Source organism: Lactuca saligna, chromosome 3 (assembly GCF_052625555.1).
Source record: "Lactuca saligna cultivar CGN05327 chromosome 3, ASM5262555v1, whole genome shotgun sequence".
Taxonomy (NCBI): Eukaryota; Viridiplantae; Streptophyta; class Magnoliopsida; order Asterales; family Asteraceae; genus Lactuca; species Lactuca saligna.
The window spans coordinates 7642580-7649239 of record NC_136419.1 but is presented as its reverse complement, the minus strand read 5'-3'; the positions used below and the strand labels follow the sequence as shown (position 1 = coordinate 7649239).

Here is a 6660-nt window from a genome sequence, read left to right as displayed (position 1 = left end):
TATTTTTTTTGTTTTCATATTTAGCCGATAATGTTTTTTATACATATTTAATCATTAAATTTGTTTTAACTGTTCAAACATTGTTAATATTACTAGTTGCTATTGGTAATACTACCTATTTTTTAACACATGAAACAAGTTGAATAGTTAATTATGTATAGAAACATTATTTTTTAAATTTGAATACCAATTAAATATGTTACCAATCATGAACTCTTTATTTTTTTTAACAAATATGATGTTATACAATTACCATTGATTAGTTTATTTATTCCTCTGTTCCAAAAAAGAAGTTCGTTTATTTGTAATTTGGTATGATACTTCCTTTGCATTTGTTAACATATTGTTATTATTAAAAGATAGATACATATAATTGAGTCAAATGTATAGAAAGTATGAAGAAAAAAAAAAAAGGGCTCTATTTCTAGGTCTAAGCCGGGCCGAACTAAACCCATCGCTTCAATGACCATGTTTCCTCCATGGGCCAGTCCAGGTTTCTAACATGGCTTCTGGATACGGGCCGGAACAGATCTTTGTGCAGCTCTAAGCCGACACCTACTGCTATGACTAATACTTTAAAAAAATAAATAAATAAATAAAATAAAATAAAAAATAAAGTAGGTTAAATTATGATATTTAATACAAGTAAAAGAAAAACAAAAAGTAGTACAGCAGTGAAGCCAACATGGACAGCGGGATTTAAAACCCATATGTTCTGTTTTAGCAAGATCCTACAATCTGTTGATTCTTCTTCTTATACAAAAACAAAAACAAAACAAAACAAAAACAATTTCCTCACCAAGTAGCTGATACAGACAGCTCGGCCTACTTCAAAGTTCAAACAACCCTACATCGAAAACAAACCACCAGCCACCTCACTTGACAACCATTAAACCCCCATTCAAAACCTTCAATCTTTTCTCACAGCTTCTATGCAATCCTCGAAAATTATGCCACCCTTTTCACAGTCAAAGCCTCTCTCAAATGGGGTTTCCAAGAATCCTCACGATTTCACCAGAACAAACGTAGTCACCATTGATGTAGGTGGTCAACTCTTTCAAACAACGGTACAAACCCTAACCCTAGCTGGGTCCAATACCCTTTTCTCCAATCTCTTCAATTCTTCTGAACAGAACAGTTCAATCCCTTTTATTGATAGAGACCCTGAATTGTTTTCGATTCTTTTATCTCTATTAAGAACCGGGAATCTTCCATCAAAAGCCAAAACCTTTGAGATTCAAGATATTGTTTTTGAAGCCAAGTTTTATGGGGTTGAACATCTTCTTGTTCAATCGCAATCTAACCCTTCGCAATTTGAACCTTTTGATCTTGAAAAATCAATGATATTGCCTCTCAGTGGCAGAGATTCACCTTCTGCAATCGCTACAACACCATACGGGTCAGTCCATGTCTCTCATGGCAGCAAAATCACGTCTTTTGATTGGTCTTTACAAAGAAAGTCTACGACTTTGACCCAATTCACGGCTATTGATTCTTTATTAGCTTTATCATCAAATGTTGTAGCAGCTGGTGCTACTGATTTCTCCGGCTTGCAAATCATTGATCTTGAAATGGGTCATGTTAGACAAACCATAAATTGGGAAAATGTGACCAAATCCGGTTCGACTGTTCAAGCAATTGGAACTTCCCCTGAGCTTTTATTCACTAGTTTTGAATCAAGTCGCAGGAATTCAAACTCTATATTGGTATACGACCTGAATGACAGCTTCAAAGTTGTATCAGAAATTGGGCATAATGAAATCTTTGGTGCTGATCTTGATTCCGCAATTCCATCAACAAAATTGAATTGGATTCCAAGTCTTAAACTGCTAATGGCTTCTGGGTCTCACAGTGGACCATCTGGCGTTTCAGGTAACATCAAGTTTTGGGATATAAGATCCGGGAATCTTGTTTCAGAAATAAAAGAGAAAGTCGATTGCTTTTCGGATATCACAGTTTCTGATGCCCTTTCAGCTGTTTTCAAGATCGGAACAAATTCTGGAGAGGTTTCTTACATTGATTTTAGGAGCATTTTGTCTGCTAATTCTTGGAATTGTCTTGGTGATTCAAGAAAAGTGATGAATGTGAAGAAAGAAGGGTATGGTTGTAAGATTGAAAGTCATGGGAATCAAGTTTTTTGCAGTAAAGAAGGTGAATTGGAGCTGTGGTCTGAGGTTTTGATGGGTTCTTTGGGAACCGGTAAAAATGGGAAAGAAGAGAGGGTCTTTAAGAAGAACATGTTGGGTAGGTCGAAGGATTTAGGACAAAATAGGATCACAAATCTAGGGTTTGGTGGAAACAAAATGTTCGTTACTAGGAAAGATCAGCAATTTGTCGAGGTCTGGCAAAGCTCTGTAAGAAGATCTTGATCATTTGAAGTTTCATATGATTTTGATCTTTTATGCGATCAAAAGAAACAAAGATAGTGATTATTGGTTTGTGTACATTATCGTTTTCGTAAGTCAAACTTTTTTTTTTTTTTTTTTTTTTTTTTGTTTGTGCTCAAATGTGTAGATTGATATGCATGATATCAAATTTTTTATTAGGAGTTCTAGAGTCGTTTTGAATCAATTTGATTTATATGTAATCCTGAATTTGTTAGGATGGATATTATGTTTACAGTTTATTTTTTGTAAGTTTGTACAATATTTGTTGTTGTTAGAATTGTTATTATGATTAATGAATACAATACAATATATCCGTGGTTGCAAAATCTTCCTATTCTAGACATATTTGCTTTGAAAAACTATAGAATGTGGGTAGAAACTAGGTTAAACCGTTAACTAAGACAGTTCACGAAGCAAATCTTTTTGATATTCAGTTACTATTGTATACATATTTAATTAGAAAAATTACAATGTGGGTAGCTAATACATGAAAACTTCAATAGCCACACTTAACGAAACATTTTTAAAATTTCAAAAATCGGTTCTTGATTTGCGAAACATAATTTTCTAAACTCTAGCTACTTCATTTTGCACGTACAACATATGAATATAAGTATATTGTATTAAAACAACCTACAATGTTATTAGAAGTTAAGTAAAAACATTAATAATGACAATCCACGATCCAGAAAGTGATTTGGGATCCATGAAGTACATATCGAATCAATTGTCATTGAAATTTCTGCATTCTCAGTTTATATAGATTAAGGTCTACTTACTTTTCCAATGCATCCATTTACTTGTAGGAATTCTGTAACATAAAGCTTGCATGGATGTTGTCAAGAGAGGTTTTGAAGTTCGCACAATAGTGCCAATAAAAGGTTAGGAAATGATTCTATATATGTAAGTACATGTTAGGGGCAGGATTCTCAGCTACCTCAGGATCCTGATTATCACCGTTATTATTTTTATTAATAATAATGGTCATTTTGTGTAGATAACTAACACATGTGCATAAGTAATCAAGAGAAGACCAATTCTCAACGAAGAGTCATCTGAACTATGCTAAAGATCTGAAATATTTGGTCAAATAACGTTCGTGAAGCTAGTCATAGAGTATCCAGGAAATATCGGACATCTTATTGGCTAGTTTAGACTATAAATTGACACTTGTATTCTGCACACAACACACTGTTTTTTTTTACTAGAAGCTTACTCTACGAGATTAATCACTTGTTCATACTCAAATATTCTCTATAAACATCTTTTTACATTAATAAAATCATCAAGGCAGGTGATCATTATCACCTCCCAAGGTTTTGTGTCGGAGATTCTAGCAAGGATCAAAGGTTTTCCTTGTAAACCATTGTGTCACTGTCTTTATCATTTGCTATTACACAATCTGAATATCACAGCCTCTCATTCAATTTGGTTGATTAGTACTTGTGTAATTTTTTACCAAAACAGTACATATCCTCTTCGCAAGTTCGGAAAGTTAAATTTGTGGATCACATGGTCATTTTGTGATATATGTTGACAACATAGTTTTGTTTGGTGATATAATCCCCACCGTATATGATCATTTTACCGAATAACTAGAAAAAAGATGTTATTTAATTAGTTGTAATAATACAATGGGATCCTTAAAGTTGCAGCCTAAGTTTACGGTTCAAACAAGACTTTTACTCGACAAAATTAGCAAAAACATGGAGAATTTATCCACCAAACCAATGAATTCTTGAACAACAATATGCCGGTTAGTACCATTAGTTTGTAATTCCTTAAACTTGAGTTTAAAATTTGTTCAAACATTGAAAACATCGTGCTCAATTCGAAGTAACTTGTGTTGTAGCAACACATGAGTTGATATGTGCGTAGGCCTTATGTTTTATGAGCCATGTCCCATGGGTTAGCCCATTTAGTTTACAATGGCCCAAACTACACTTTCATTAACAAACCTAAACATGCTAAGCATAGTAAAAGTCTTGAAATGTTGTTGGACGAAGATGTTGGATCTTTTGTGTAAAACCAAATAGTTTATTATATAGTTACGATGGCGTCACATACAAGGTTCAATAAAAAACATGTGAAATAAATAATATATTTATAGGTAATAAATTTCTTATTTACAATCAACATAATCAATAAATAAAATGATTTATTATTTATTTATTTTAAAAATTAAATTAATAGTATTTTATAAAAAAAGTTAACTAATAGTTTAATATTAAAAGTAATTAATTTGGAATTGAGTTTGATTAATCAAATTGGTTGAAGGGATAATCTAGAAAAAGGCACCCATTTGTATTAGTATATAAAGAATGTTTATTATATTTTTGGTAAGTATTATTGAAAATCCTAATTGCTTTCGTTTGTTTTCTGCTCATGGAGATTGTAGTTTTGATATTGAGTCACTACACCAAATGCTTTACAATGGATTTCAGGTAGGGCTGTAAACGAACCAAACGAACACGAACAAGGTCTTGTTCATGTTCGTTCGTTTAAGTTAGCCGAACAACAAACGAACACAAACGGATAAACGAACGAGATTTTCTTGTTCATGTTCGTTCGTTTAACAAATTACTTTGTTCATGTTCGTTCATTTATGTTCGTGAACATGCTAAACGAACATAAACGAACAAACATAAACGAACAAAGATAAAAAAAAACACAATTAAACATATATGAACATAAACGAACATATAATATAGCAATATAATAAAAAATAATTTAATATAGATGAATATAAATAAACTTAAATGAACGAACATAAACGAACGTAAATGAACATCGTAAACGAACGTTCACGAACATAAATGAACGAACGAGACTATTGTTCACGTTCGTTCATTTAACTAAACGAACGATAATTTTTGTTCATGTTCGTTCATTTATTAAATAAACGAACATAAACGAACTTCCCGCCGAACAGTTCACGAACGGTTCGCCGAACGTTCAGTTTGTTTACAGCCCTAATTTCAGGTATTTTATACATATCATTTGGTTGTGATTAGGCGAGTATTGTTGATTCGGTTGGATACTATGTTGGGACATTATATTTTAAACCATTTTTCGTTATATTTGTTTGGTTTCAAAATTGTTTTGTATCTTATATTTCTCAATAGGTATAAATTTTAAATAATATAAGATACTTCAACCTTCAATGTATTAATTAAATATTCACTTGTTTAATATTTTCTTTTATAAACCTCATGATTTTTTCCGGTTCAACCATCGGATTTTTTTCTTGGTTTTACCACCAAGAGTTTGTTTATTTTACCAAAAAAACACTACATAAAATTTTAATCTATATAAAAAATTACTAACCACCATTAAAATCTCGCTCTATCAACAATGAGAACTACATCATGATGTGCTGAAAATAATTTTCTTTTGTAGTACAATAAGTATTGTTATTAGAAGCGTAGTACGTAAAGACCACATAATTATATAACTTACATCACTTTCCAACCAACCTGCGTGATTATCCGTGCCTTCTTTCGTTGAGACTCACGGGTAGGGGAGTGTTTGAGTGACAATGTTAGGGAAGGTGCATTGTGAACTTTTGTGCTAGGAAAATCAGGGTGATCAATACATGCTGAGCTAACTATCTACCATTCAGCACGACTCTCAGCTTCTGTCAGCTCCAAATTCTGTACAAGTCCATTATCCCGCTAACAAAATTATAAAACTATAAATGTACATAAATCATACATATAAAAAGAAAATATTAAATTATACAAGTAACCATACGTCGTCGTTTTTTGGAATCTGGTTGCACTGAGTCTTTTTTAACGGCCTTAGTTTCGACCATGCAACAAGCCAAGGGATAAGATTCTCTTATCCGGTACCAAACATACTGTTTACATGAAAAGTTTCAAGAATCCATATCTAAAAAACCGTTTATTAGAATATTAGCAAAAAAAATAATAATAAATTGCTAATTATGTACTTACCTTGAAAGCGTATAAAAACCCGTTTAGGGTGTAGGTCATTTTTTTAGGGTTTTTCCCGACGAGTCTGGACATGAGTAACTCGGCGAGTTAATAAGACAACTCGACGAGTTAAGTTGGATTTTCTAGACATTGCTGAAGGAACGAGGGAACTCAACGAGTCACATAGATGCACTCGACGAGTTGGGTCAACATGGATTGTTGACTCGAGTGTTGACTTCTATTGACTTTAGGGTTTGGTCAAGACAGGGATTATGGAGACCGTGAGAGGGTAAAATGGTCTTTTACCCATCCCAAGAGTTAGAGAGAGAAAATAGCTT

The 6660-nt window shown here is 32.8% G+C and overlaps 1 pseudogene; it reads left to right on the top strand.

The window, feature by feature from the left end:
* The first annotated feature begins 722 nt into the window (after nt 1–722).
* On the top strand, nt 723–2444 carry LOC145034376 (BTB/POZ domain-containing protein At5g41330 pseudogene; annotated as a pseudogene).
* Nucleotides 2445–6660: the final 4216 nt, after the last annotated feature.